We start from the raw sequence: 14,074 nt of genomic DNA, 5'->3' as shown, positions 1-14,074 counted from the left end.
TCCATGGGCACACAGCCACTCGCTACTTGTCCCTGCCCCTGACCCCTAGATTTGCAACCGCTCAGAGCTGCTATTCTGATGGTGAGAAGACAGATCTATAGTTCAGGACTCAGGGACTCCAACAATTTCTTTGCTTATGGCACTTTCATGGCTATGAAACACTGGAAGATCGCCACTCAATAGGGCACAAGAACCCTGTGTCACTACTCAAAGCATGTGCGAGATTTATATTACTCCTACAACTTCTGGCAAGGAGGGCCGGGGGCCCTGCCCTGCCAGCTGGACTTGAGGAAGCAGAGAAATTAGGGTGGGCCTGTCTTTGTCACACTGTTCCATATCAGAAGCTGATATGGTGCTGTGGCTTTTTTTTTTTCCATTAGCCAGGATACTTTCCTACCTCTTCAGACAGAGAACCTAGTTATGAAGACCATTTATTAGATTAAAGGGCAATATGAAGAAGTCATCCTAAGCTATCAGAATGACAGAATAAGGCATGTATACATGTATGTGCATGTGCATAAATATTTTCCTTCCCAATTAGTTCTATGTTCTTTTATAGGGTATATGGAGAGTAAACATATATTATCCTCAGTGACACATCATTTGTTGGGAGTCATGTAAAGCAAAAATGTGGCCAGATAATAGGTGCCATTCTGCTTCTGTAAAAACTGACTAGAACAAGGCTAACAGGAAAACAGAGATTTGCATTCATATATTGCCATTTGCAACTTGGAATTACTCATGCTTGCCTGGCCCCTGATGAGTCACCATCTGAACTCTGGGAGCAGAAACATAGTCTCGGCCTTTCCAGGCAGTTCCAGTGTGGGTCGTGCAGAGGTCACCAGACTGTCAAAAGTCACACTTGCCTTCCCTGGCTGCCTCTCAAAAATACCTTGGGAATGTCCATCTGGAAGGATTAAGGTCATTCTGATACCTTATAAAAAAAGAACAATGTCATTTACCTCAAAAGATGAATGGTCTGTAACAAATATAGACAAGGAATAGGACCCCATATGCAAAGAGTGATTATTAGATTTCTAAAATAGGAAGCATAACATGCTACCTGTTCTGCCATAAGGGAGGAAGGAATTCATTTCCACACTACCTCTCAGCTTAGGCAAGACACTTGGTCTCTAACTGACTCCTTTTCTGTTCTTAAGGTGCACAAATGCTGATTCTCTATCCTTTAATAACTAATCATGTTTGTACCTCTGAGTTGAGACCCCACTGTGCACAGAATGGCGCTGTAATTATGCCATCCAAGACAGACATTTGTCTCTTTTCTAAGGTACACTGGGAAAGAGTTTGCAAACACACTTAATAACATAATCTAGAACTCAGAATTTCATCTTTATTGGCTGGAAAATTGCCTCCTGCAGTTGACGCTCATTCTCCCTGTGTTCTCAGGAGATCATGGAAAATAGCTGGTCATTACACAAGACAAAAATAATTTCTGAAGTGGAGTCACAACCAGTTCAAGTGTGAAAAAAGTTAATCAACTGTTTTATCAAACCAATAATCTCTCACAATTACTTGACACAAATTTTTTCCTCACCATCAACTCAGTGCAGACAATTGAGTCAAAACATAAATTTTGCTTAGTTTTACATAAGCAAATGTGAAGAATTTATTTATTTTTTAATGTTTATTAACTTTTGAGAGAGAGAGAGAGAGAGAGAGAGAGAGAGAAACAGACTGTGAGTGGAGGAGGGGCAGAGAGAGAGAGGGAGACACAGGATCCAAAGCAGGCCTCAGGCTCCAGGTTCACAGAGTGGGGTTTGAACCCATGAGCTGTGAGATCATGACCTGAGCCAAAGTCAGACACTTAACCAACTGAGCCACCCAGGCACCCCCAAGTATGAAGAATTTGTGATTGCTATTATGATGATGATGATGATGATGATGATGATTATATAGACAAAATATTTGAATCATTATGTTTCAGTCTAAGGCACTCCTTTTCCTAATTCCAAATCATTTAACTTCTCTAAATAGTCACCATAATAAAATGCTTTAAAGTTTTCAAAGTGAGTCTTTGACAGGAATAATAACAACAGGACTATATGTAGCTACTTAGTCTTCCTAGTTTTGTAGTCATTCTTCCTCCTCTTCCCAAGACATCTTACCTAAGCATTCCCTGACTCAAGCAGTGCAACCTTCTGAATTATCTCTTAAAAAAAAAAAAAGAATGGTTTAAATTTGAATAATATATCTCACCCAAGTGTGGTGAAAACATTTCAAATAATAGAACTAAAATATTAGATGAGATATCTTGGATTATTTATCCAACTTACTGCCCAGTGAAGGACTCCTTTCAAACATCCTTGCGAAGGCCATGCCATGGTCTTCAAATAAAGCTGGAAGTTCAGACTTAGGTAAACTTTGTCTCAGTTGAAAATGTGAATTTGTTGAAGGCATGTAAGTTATGCTCTTAATTTAATTATCTGACTAGAATAGACTACTTCACAAATTAAACACACCTATGCTCCCCTTCCTAGGTTAAAGATTATTTTGTTTGCTGAAAAAAATAATAATAATAAAAAAGAAGAAGAAGAGGACACAAAAGAAGATGTATTATTCTTCTACTTTCTCCTTCTGTCATTACACCATCTGTCCTAAGCCCTTGGGCATTGTCAATCTTTCATATCATTCTATGTTGGGTGTTTTTCTTTCTATGTTTTTAAAAAAATATTGCTTTATTTATTTGAGCTCATCAGAGAGCTCCCAATAAATATGCATGGGTTTTGTTCATATATTCTTTCAGTATTTTTTGAGTACTTATTATGTACTAGACACTGTCCTAACTTCTCCATCAAGACGGCTTGTAATTATATTATAAGAATTATATTATAAGAATTTTGTCGCAAGGCCCATTTTTGGGCCTATGACTACAGAACAACAACCATGTTTCAAAAATATTTCTAGGGGCAACTGGGTGGCTCAGCCGGTTGAGTATCTGACTTCAGCTCAGGTCATGATCTCATGGTTGGTGAACTCGAGCCCCGCATCAGACTCACTGCTGTCAGCACAGAGCCTCCTTTGAATCCTGTGTCCGTCTCTCCCTGCCCCACCCACCCTCAAAAATAAACATTAAAAAAAATCATTTCCAAAAATCCAGATTTAGCTTTCATGTAATTATTTGTAAAAACTTCAGTATTGGTATATTAATATAAACACTCTTGGTGTAAGGTGTAAGCTGGCTAGGACACTTATTTCAGGTTTCTCTCTCATTTATTTTATTAAATAATTTTTCCTTGATCTGGTCAATGGCCCAGATTAACCTAGAATATTAATTCCCTCCCATTGTATCTGCAAATTTTGCTGAAAGCAAGTTGTACATGGAACAAGTTAAGATTTCTTCAGATGCTCTGTTTCAAAAATGCGTATATGTCAGTATCTGAAGAAGAAACCAATAGCACACTCAAGTTGGTGATTAAAAAGGGTTTAGTGAAGACTCTTACTAAAGGAATAGGTAGTGTCTTGGTGGAAATGGAGATTTCAATCTCTGAGTTGGAGATTTTCTTGTAGAAGGTTATCAGGTAATGACCTTGGGATCAACACTTGTAAGAGTAAGGAAGCAAGACTGGGCAGAAGGAGGTGCCCAACCTTGATGCAATTACAACAAAGACTTCTATCCAACCCACAGGGAACTCTGAACTTGGTATGGCTCTTCAAAATTGTGCCTTTTTTAGGCCAGAGGGTCAGGTCTTTACCCACTTCAAGTAGACCAGTCACTGGATGCTGACTGCTCCCTCAAGAACTTGGCCAAGATGTCTTCCTTTGACTAAGGGCAATTCTCTCAGCAGTGGGTGGAATGAGGTCGTCAGTGTTGGCTGTAGATGGCATACCACATGGTCCTTAGAGACAAGATCCTGCAGCAACTAGACTTAACAACAGTGGTGAACCATTACTACCTCTAGACCTGAAGTGGCAAAGGATAGAGCAGCTACTGGACTCTGGTAAGATTGCTAACTATAGGACAGGGCCACTCTATAGGAACTATGATATTTGGTGAAGAACACAGCCACCACCAGCCAATGTCCTGGCAGAAGGGGAGCCAAGGACAAATTACCACAGCTTCTGTCTCCTTTTATCCTCCAGTTTCCTGCTAGTTTCTCCATTAGTCAATCCCAAAAGAAAGGCAGAGAGCAAAAGGCTTGGCCTTAGAGTCCAGTCTCCCTGGTGTGCAGAGCAGGATTTAAAAAAAGGAGGGACAGTGGATCTGAAAAGGAAAATTTAAAATAACCAGCACAGGGGCACCTGGGTGGCTCAGTCAGTTAAGCGTCTGACTTTGGCTCAGGTCACGATCTCCTGGTTCGTGAGTTAGAGCCCGTGTCAGGCTCTGTACTGACAGCTCAGAGCCTGAAGCCTGCTTTGGATTCTGTGTCTCTCTATCTCTGTTCCACCCTCCTGCTCTCTCTCTATCTCTCTCTTAAAAATAAGTAAACATTTTTTTAAAAAAGATAATCTTCCTAAAAAAATAAAACAACCAGCAGACAGACTTCTAGCTGATAATACAAATGCCAAAAACCTCTTATAAGTTGTATCAGTTAAGAGCAAAGTAACTTTATTTTCCCAGATTTCTTCACTTAAGACTCACAGAGATTAGCTTCAAGTATTATCTACTGAAGTAGACAGAGTTAACCTATGTTGATTTGCTTATGAAAAGTAATCCCCAAGATGGATTTATTTTCCCACATTTAAATCTCTAAAATTGAATCTAAAGGATCAGTTAGTTACCATCATAAACGTACTAGAATTTTCTAGTAATACAATTATAAACAATTACTCTGCTTATTCTACCCTGCTGAATGCTACAGGGTAGAAGTAATATCTAAGTAGAACATGAGTACAGCAAGACAGAAGACAATAAGTATTCAGTCACTACACTCCCTTAAAAATGGCACGGAGGGACACCTGGGTGGATCAGTTGGGTGAGCAACCAACTCTTGATTTTTGCTCAGGTCATGATCTTACTGTCTTGAGTTTGAACCCCATGGAGTCTGCTTGGAATTCTCTCTGTCTCCCTTTCCCTCTGCCCCTCCCCCATGGGTTCTCTCGAAAGAAAGAAAGAAAGAAAGAAAGAAAGAAAGAAAGAAAGAAAGAAAGAAAAGCAAGCAAGCATGGAGCTGCCTGCTGCCTGAGGGATCATGGAAACCTCAGAAGGTGGTGAGAAACAGAAAATATAATACATGCCCTGCAAATAACTCCCTTTGTCAAGACTTCAGGAGTTCATCACCATCAATACCATCTTATCAAGGAAGAGCATTTCAGAAAAAGGCATTTTAAAATGCTCCATTCAACGAGCATCTATATGGTGTCCACTGCAGTTTCCAATACATTATAAAATACATACAGGAGCTCTAAGTGTACAGTCTATGGAGTCAGTCTACCTGGCTTGGAATCATGGCTCTTCTGCACACTATCTGGGAGAGCATAGGAAAGTTAGGAAAACTCTGTGCCCCAATGTTCTGTTATACTATGGAACTAACAAGGGTTCCTGTCACCTAAGGTTGTAGCGAAGATGAAATGCAACCACACATGTGGAGTGCTGAAATAACGGCTAACACAGTGCCAGTGTTCAATAAACATTACTCATTAGTATTACTATGGGTACTCACTAATCTATTCAACAAAGAGGACACTATATTGCTGGGAATCTTAGTCTTCAAATAATGATTAGGAGGAGAGGACAGAGGCAGAGAGGTAAAAAAAATAGGCAATTACTATTCAGTAGAATATACTAATAAGTCCTGGCCTAAATTCTCCCTTTTAAGTTCCAGACCCAGAAAGACACTACCAACTTGAAATCTCCAGATGACCATCTCATATGCATTGCAGAACTGTGATTTTCAATAATGAATTGTTGTGTTTATTTTTTCAGTAGACTTGTTCCTCTTCCACTTCTCTTTTTCAGGAAATAAGTACAATTGTACTTACCCAATTCCTCACCCAGAAACTCGGAGTCCTCTATGACCTCTCTCTCTCCCCTTTAGCCAGCACACACAACTCGTTTTAAGTCCTGCTGATTATTTCTACAAAATACATTTATTTCAAATACTTCCACTTCTCTCCATCTGTATGGCTGGCTCCTTGGTGGGCCTCCATTAGATATGTCTGAGTTTGCTACACTAGGCTTTTATTTGGTTTTCCTCCTTTTGGCTTTTGTTCCATTCCAGTCTATGTTCAATATAAAAGTTGGGACTATTTTTAAATGTATTTTTAGATTTTAATTTTTATTTTAATGTATTTAACATGTTTATTCTGCTCTTCTTAAAATATCTTTTATTAGTTTTCCATTGCACTTAAGATAAAATTCAAGACCTCGTGTGGACTTGCTTCTGCTTCCTCTAGAGTCTCATTTCATATCATTCTCTCCTCTAATAGCCATTTACCAGCCTTTCAGTTTAGCTCCTCAAGGGCACCATTCTAGAACCCATTCATACACTCTATCTTAAGTCCAGAATATTCTCTCGCCACCACTGACAGTTGCCTAATCTCCAGTCATTCTTTAGGTACCAATTTAAATTTTTTTAATGTTTATTTTTGAGAGAGAGACAGAACATGAGCATGAGCAGGGGAGGGCCCAAGATAGGGGGAGACACAGAATCTAAAGCAGACTCCAGGTTCCAAGCTGTCAGCATAGACTGACGTGTGCCCAAACCCAGGAACTGAGAGATCATGACCTGAGCGGAAGTCAGACACTCAACAGACTGAGCCATCCAGGCACCCCTTTAGGTATCAATTTAAATGCCACTTCCTCAAAAATGTCTTCCTTACCCTTCCACCCGCCTGTTTATTCACAGCATCCTTTCCTTTCACTTCACAGCCCTTTTCACAATTTATAATTTGTTTGAATACGTGATTATCACTAGATACCAAGCTTCATGAAAACAGTCTGGTTTTGTTTCTTCATGACAATTTCCCAGGTACTTGGCACTGTACCTTCATATAGTTAGCATCAGTAGGTATGTTTTGAATGATGCAATTAATAGCACCACAAAAAAAATAAAAATAAAAACATAAAAATATATAAATGAAGAGTCCCAACCCAGTCTTGAGAAACCCAAGAAAAACTTCCTGGAGGAAGAAAAAGACATATGGCTTCTACAGGAAAAGAAAAATTTTAGCTTCAGGAGTTCTTAACTAATATACATTAACTAACCTGGAAAGATTTCAATAAATCTGAGCCTAGGACATCTAGATTTCATGGGTGTGATGGAGTGTAGGCATCAGTTGTTTGTTGTTACTTCCCTATTGTTTAAGCACCCTGGGTGGTAAAGACAGTCTTGAGAGCAACTGACTTGGAAAAAGATTGGCTAAGGGGAGAATCAGAAGAGCTGGGAATGTGATTTGCTAAAGCCTGGAGCAAAAGAAGACAGGGCATGTTCACAAAACACCAAAATATTCTTCATTTTAAGGCTGAATCCTAAATTGAAGGAGGATATGGTGAGAAATAAAACTGAAGGGCTAAACAAATGTAGATTTGAAAGGGTCTAGTACTAGTACCTCTGCTAAACCTGAACAACCCTAAGGGAGGGGTATTGTCAGGTGAGACTGTTAAATCTCCGATTTAACATGGAAAGTGAATGAAGGCAAAGGGGTGTTTGTGGTGGGAGGTGGGGAATCAGGGTCCAGAGATGGGTAACAGGAAGTGTTGTCATCTGTAACACCCCCCTTTTTTTTAAGGAAAGGTTATTCTAGAGTCATCTTTAAAGATATGTAATGCACTAACATTTTTTATTTTGATGTGGTGTTCTCTATAAATGTTAGGATATTATGCCCCTCGAGAGATTCCGTATCGTTTCTCAAATCTACTGTACAGAAAAAAAGAGTGAATAGAGCATGTTTGCGGTTCACTTGGTGATCTCCAAGTATTCTATAATTACAATGGTGTTCACAGTTTTAGACGGCTTTGTGAAATTCAAATGTATCATTCAATCTGGTTTTAATCATTGAAATTAAAGAAGGTCTTCTGTACATAATTTATTCAAGGGGCCCTTTTAATGAGTCTGCTTAAATAGACACCTTTTCCCCCTTGAAAACTATCACAAAAAAATCATACCTTGAAAACTTTACGCTTTGACCCGTTAGGAAAATGTGTGGCAAATTGATATTCACAGAAAGTGAATATTTTGTCATTATTCAGAGACAAAACAGTCAGGGGTACAGAACAGAAAGGGAAAAGGGAAATTAAAGACACCAAAAGAAAAACATAAAGTAGACTTTTGAAGGGAAACCTTATAAGGAAAATCTTTATAATTTACTGTATGCCTTAAAATTACATTTATCTTGCACTTTCACTTTTCCTTTCATCAAAATAAAAATGAGAAGTGAATTAAAATGTAACAGAAAATACATAAAATGACTTTTTAAAATTTTAACATGAAGAAATTGGTTAGTTGGCTATTACCAATGACTTAGATAATGTTTATGCCATGCAAAATACTTCCACTAAAATATCGTATTCAGAGTTTTCTTATAATATGATTCGTTTGGGGTTGGAGGAGCAATGGGCTGCTCCTTCATAGGCCAAACTACACTATAAACAAATGTTAATTAAGCCCTTATTGTGCACAGAGCAGTAGACAAGGAAAATGGAGAAAAAGTGTGACTCAGTCCTTGTCTTCAAGGTCCTAAGTCCTGTGGGAAGACATGACATCCATTCATCAAATGGTAAATAAAATGAAAGGAATTTTGGACATGTCCTGCAGGCTAGATGTAAGGCATGGAGTGATTTGAAGTAGGGTCTAACATGTGTGATCAATGGTTTTCAAGAGATCTATGTAAAAGAGCTAAAGGGTGAAAACAAATGTTGGATTGATGATGCAAAATAATTCTTAGAATAATCCAGATTGAAAAGCCTTCCATCATGGGCTGCCTCTGTCAATAGAGGCTCTATGTTGATGGGATTCATATATTGATTTTTAAAAGGGAGTTTTAACAGTATTTTCTCTCATTTTCTGTGAGTAAAGAAGATGCTTCAGAGAGCTGGCCATTTGAGTAATGCACCCAATGGGTATTCTAAACCCATGTTTTGTTTTGTTTTGTTTTTTATTTTAATACAAGTATTAAATGTGGGTTCTGATTTGCAGGTTGGGAGAACCTTAGGATTCTGCTTGCTTACAAATTTCCAGGTGACTCAAGTAATTGGGTCTACAACTGTTTTGAGCTACTGATTCATGGACTAAGAGTGGAAAGTTCTAGCCCATACCTCCATATCAGTATGGCTGACTGACATTTATAACTATTGATACATGTACTGGTATATCAGACGACCAGTCAGTCATAGGAAACATTAATCATTAAAGTACTTATCATCATTAAAGTACTTACATGGTACCAATTACCATTAAAGATAGCTAAAATTGTCCAACTGATACAGTTAGGTAAAAAGAAAAATCTCCAGGATGGTTTCATAAAAAGCATACATAAAACATGCCCCCTCCTCTCTAACACACACACACAGACACACACACACACACACACACACACACACACACAGAAATACAGATATAAAATCTATATTCTATTAAAAACTGGCTTATGATGAATGAAGAGTACTCCAGCAAATTAATTTAATTTGAATCCTTTTTTTATTTCCTATTTATATTACTCATTTGTAAAACTTATTCATAAATGTTAGATCTCTCGCATTTATATCTCACCTGTTGTGATGGTTAATTTATTTGGCAACTTGGCCAGGCCATGATGCCCAGATGTTTCAGCAAGCATTATGCTGGATGTTTCTGTGAGGGTGTTTTAGGAAGAAATTAACATTTACATTGGTGGATGAGTAAAGCAGATTGCCTTCCATAATAGGAGTGGCCTCATCTCAATCAATTGAAGGCCTGAATAAAACAAAAGACTGACCTCCCCTGAGCAAGAAGGAATTCTGCCAGCTGATGGACTTGCGCTACAACACTGGCTCTCCCCAGATGCCCAGCCTGAAGGTTTTGCACTTGCCAGCTATCATGATGGCATGAGCCAATTCCTTCAATTAAGTCTCTTTCTCTAAATATATGCATCCTATTGGTTCTGCTTCTCTGGAGAGCCTAACATATCTGTCTATTAAACAAAGGAGTGGGGTGCTTTTCTATGGTCTTACATACTTTTAGATAATAAAGGCTGGGATGCTTAATTCTTCCCTCAGGTTTAGCCTTTAAACATATCCCAGAGACAATGTCTCACTCAGGGGTTATGAGAAAGCTTTAGACCAGGGGCTCACTGGATAATGGATTGACACATGACCAACCTGATTAGATCCTGAATGCTTAGTACCTAGTGTCTTGGATTGTGCCATTGATCAAGTCTTTGCCAAGTAGCCCTCCTCTCTTACCAGCACTGGCATTCCCACCCTTGAGGGCCAGTCTTAAATGACTAAAAAAATGCTGACAGTTTCCTGTGGCTGCTGTTTGAGCCTCTGTTTACCCTGATCTTGGACTCATTTTCAATTCTGACTAGTGGTGCTCACATCCTGCTTGTCTTTTGTCCTCCTGGACCAATTTTCCAGATGTGGAGCAATCTGAGATCAATTACCAAATCCTGACCTAACCATATATTTTTAGCAGTTGGACTTGGCCAAACTCTGCAGGCCTCTTTTGATCTATGTGCTAGCCAACCCACAACTATCTAAACCCTACTTCTGACAAACACAAGCACCCCAAATGTGCCATTTGGAGCCTTCCTACTTCCCAGCTTCCTCTACTACCAGTTCTCTTGCCTGCACCCCAAACGAGACCCATCCCACGAACACACCCTGCACTGCAGGCCCCTGTGATTCCAGCTATTCCTTTCACATCCTGGGTCCTTTCACCATTCCATGTCTCTGAATGTGCGGTTCTCTGCCTGCACTAAACTTCTTTCATTGCAGGAAATACCCCACTAAGCCTTTAAGAACCTGCTCAAATGTTGCTGTGACCCTTTTGTGGTCAGTTATTCTTTGTTTGTATCTCTTCATAACACATCCTCCATAATAATAATATCATCTGTATATATGTTGCTTTCTTCAGTAAACTATGACTCCCTTCTAGGCAAAACTAATTCTTATTTTTGTGACCCAAGAGACTAATACTCATCACTGCAGGAATTTAATTCTCTTTTAGTTCAGTTATTGATTAACAATTCTGGGCACTTCCAACCTCTCTGTCCCTTTGGGCAGAGAACGTCTTGTGTTCTATCAACAACCATCAACATGGAATAAGTCATTTTAATATTAAATTATTTTCTTCCAGGCATCAATTTTTAAGTATACATTGGCTACACACCAAAACCCAACTTGATTATAAATGAAGATATAGAAGATAAATGCTTAATCCTAAATTCATCCCAAGTGCCAGAAACAGCAACTACTGGAAAGAAAATATCCATAAGCTTATCTCTAATCTCAAACCCAAAGTTCTATATAGTTGAAAGGATAAAGAATGATTAGACAGCCAGAAAACCCACAGAAGCTGTACTTAGCAATTTCTTATGCTCTTTATTTTCCCCTATCTTCAATGCTTTCTCAACTAAACTTTAGTCTGTAACCTTACTTTTAAGGAACAAACCTCACTTCTTTGTTCTGATTTCAGAACTGACTGTTCCTCAAAGACAGAAACCATGCGTTAGAGTCCTTCCTCCCTCCCACGCACCACACAGAGGGGCTACTTACCACATGGAGGCCCTTCCTAACATTTGTTGATTGACAAAATGATGAACCCAAATCTATAGTAAGTGAGATAGCCATGAGAAATCATGATTCTCTCCCTACATCTTTATTATAAGTGACAAAATGATCAAGTGTGGATTTTGTTGTTGCTGAGAAAGCTGCCCAGGAAAGTATGGATAAAATTTTACAAGTCAGAGTAAATTGTCTGCTTTCCCAGAAAGTAGAGACTCAAGCAGATACAGTAAAGTTCATGACATTGGCAGATAAAGTTTAGTCAGTCCTATTAGGATTGAGCACTTTACATTAAATGACCCTCATCATCAGCACAGTGACTATAAGATCTGGGGATTTTATCATCCGTCACCTCTTCTTCAGTTTCATACAAAATACTACAAAACTACCTCCCAATGAACTACATCTCAGGCCCCTTCTCAGCAAGCTGGGCTGGCTCTGGGACTTACTTAATAGAATGTATAAGAAGTCATGATGCATGACTTCTGAGGTTTAATCAAAAGAAACTTTGTAGCTTCTTCCTGGAGTCCCAAGCTTCCATGTAAGGAGTCTGAGCAGCCCAGAAACCATGATGCTGGGGAGAACACATGTAGGCACTCGGGTCAACAGTTCCAGCAAAACTCACTGTCGGGTCATCCTAGCCCAGGCACCAGACATGGGAGCAAAGAAATCATCTGGGCATTCAGCCCAGTCAAGCTTTCAGATGGCTTCAGTCTTAGCTAACAACTGAATATAAGCATATGGGAGACCTCTAAGTAAGAAACAGTCAATTCATAAACATTATATCAAATTATTGCACTAAGACATTACGTTTTGAAGTGGTTTGTTATGTGGCAATAGATTCCTGGAACACTGTAGTCAGGAAAAAGTAGATAGAGTCCAGAAACAAGGCCTGATGTAAGAATTCCAAATCACTGGACAACAAGACACATAGCAAGTTGAAAATAGCTTTCTCCACTAAGACCCGGATCTCTGGCCTTTCAACCAAGAAGTCGTGTTTGAAGATGCCTTTCATTTTTACATATTAGCCTTTTAAATTTACTTAGTTTTACTACTATCTGCCACTGTGAAGAATTATACTCATGTTATGACTTGGAGCAATAAAACAGAACTGCACTATCCCTGAAATTGCAAAAAACAGTCAGTGAGAGGACCTCTGTTTCTTTGCAGGCTCTGAGTCAGAGCAAGGGAAATTGTCACCCCCATTCTGACAGCAGCTGAGCCAGCAGGTAAACTTCTCCCCCTTGCTTTTCCCTTCTGTAAACAAGCCACAAGAAAATGACATGGCCAGTAGCAGGACATTGCCACAGTTGCCACATAAGGATGGGTCGGCAGAGTGTAGCTTTGTGTCTCTGCTCTACAAAGCCCATGATCACACTTACCCGGTAGTGATTTAGCAAGTCTGCTTTCCACAGAGTTGCCTGTGAGGGTCAGTCACAGCAGCAGGTGCAGTTGCAACCACAATGAAAACTGAATTATGCTGACAAGCCTCATGGCAACTAAATAGGTACAATTAGGGCCTCCCACAATTGAGGAGGAGAAAATTCATGTGTATACATGGATACGCTAAAGATCTCATTAAGGGGGTTAAAAGACTGAGGCCTGGGCTTTCCAGGTAACAGCTGCCTTTATTCCCCACCACCCCAGAGCTGCTCCTGAATGCCAGCGTCATGTCAGGCTAAAGATTGTATGGCTTCTCGGCCATGGGATGACCATAGTCAGAACACTACACCAGATTCCTGTGGGAACCTGATGCAATTCCCCCACACCCCAACATATGTGACCTGCTTGGTCTGACTTCTGAATGCCCAGTTCTAAGGGCAAACCCTGGCACACATAGTTATTTAGTAAATGTTCATTAGGAAATGAAGACCCTGGGAGCAACACAAAATGAGCTAGATTAGATGAGCAGGACAGAGAATATATATACACATATCTACATCTATATCTGTCGTGCTTCCTCTTACACCCACTGTGTGTCACATAGGTGATCTTTTAACGAAAAACTAATTTTGTAACTATGTACAATAGATGGATGTGAAATAGACCCACTGTGGTGATCACTGTACAAATATCAAATCAATATATTGTAACCTGAAAACTAAGATAGCTACATGTCAATTATGTCTCAATTTAAAAATAATAATAAAGCCAAACAAGACTTTGGTCAGTCCTTGATTGTCCCAACCTTGCTCAGTGAATGGTAATATAATATTTTTTAAGTTTATTTATTTACTTTTAGAGGGAGAGAATGCAAGTGGCAGGGAAGGGAGGGAAAGAGAGAGAGAGAGACAGCACAGACCCTAACACAGGGCTTGAACTCACAAACCCTAAGATCATGACCTGAACAGAAATCAAAAGTCATCAGACACTTAACCAACTGAGCCACCCAGGCACCCCAAAAATACTAGA

This window comes from Lynx rufus, unplaced genomic scaffold (genome assembly GCF_022079265.1).
Source record: "Lynx rufus isolate CCGP_SWC_20201006 ecotype Redwood Valley unplaced genomic scaffold, mLynRuf1.p SCAF_1, whole genome shotgun sequence".
NCBI classification, from domain to species: Eukaryota; Metazoa; Chordata; class Mammalia; order Carnivora; family Felidae; genus Lynx; species Lynx rufus.
The sequence above is the reverse complement of the archived record's forward strand: the minus strand, read 5'-3'. Positions refer to the sequence as shown.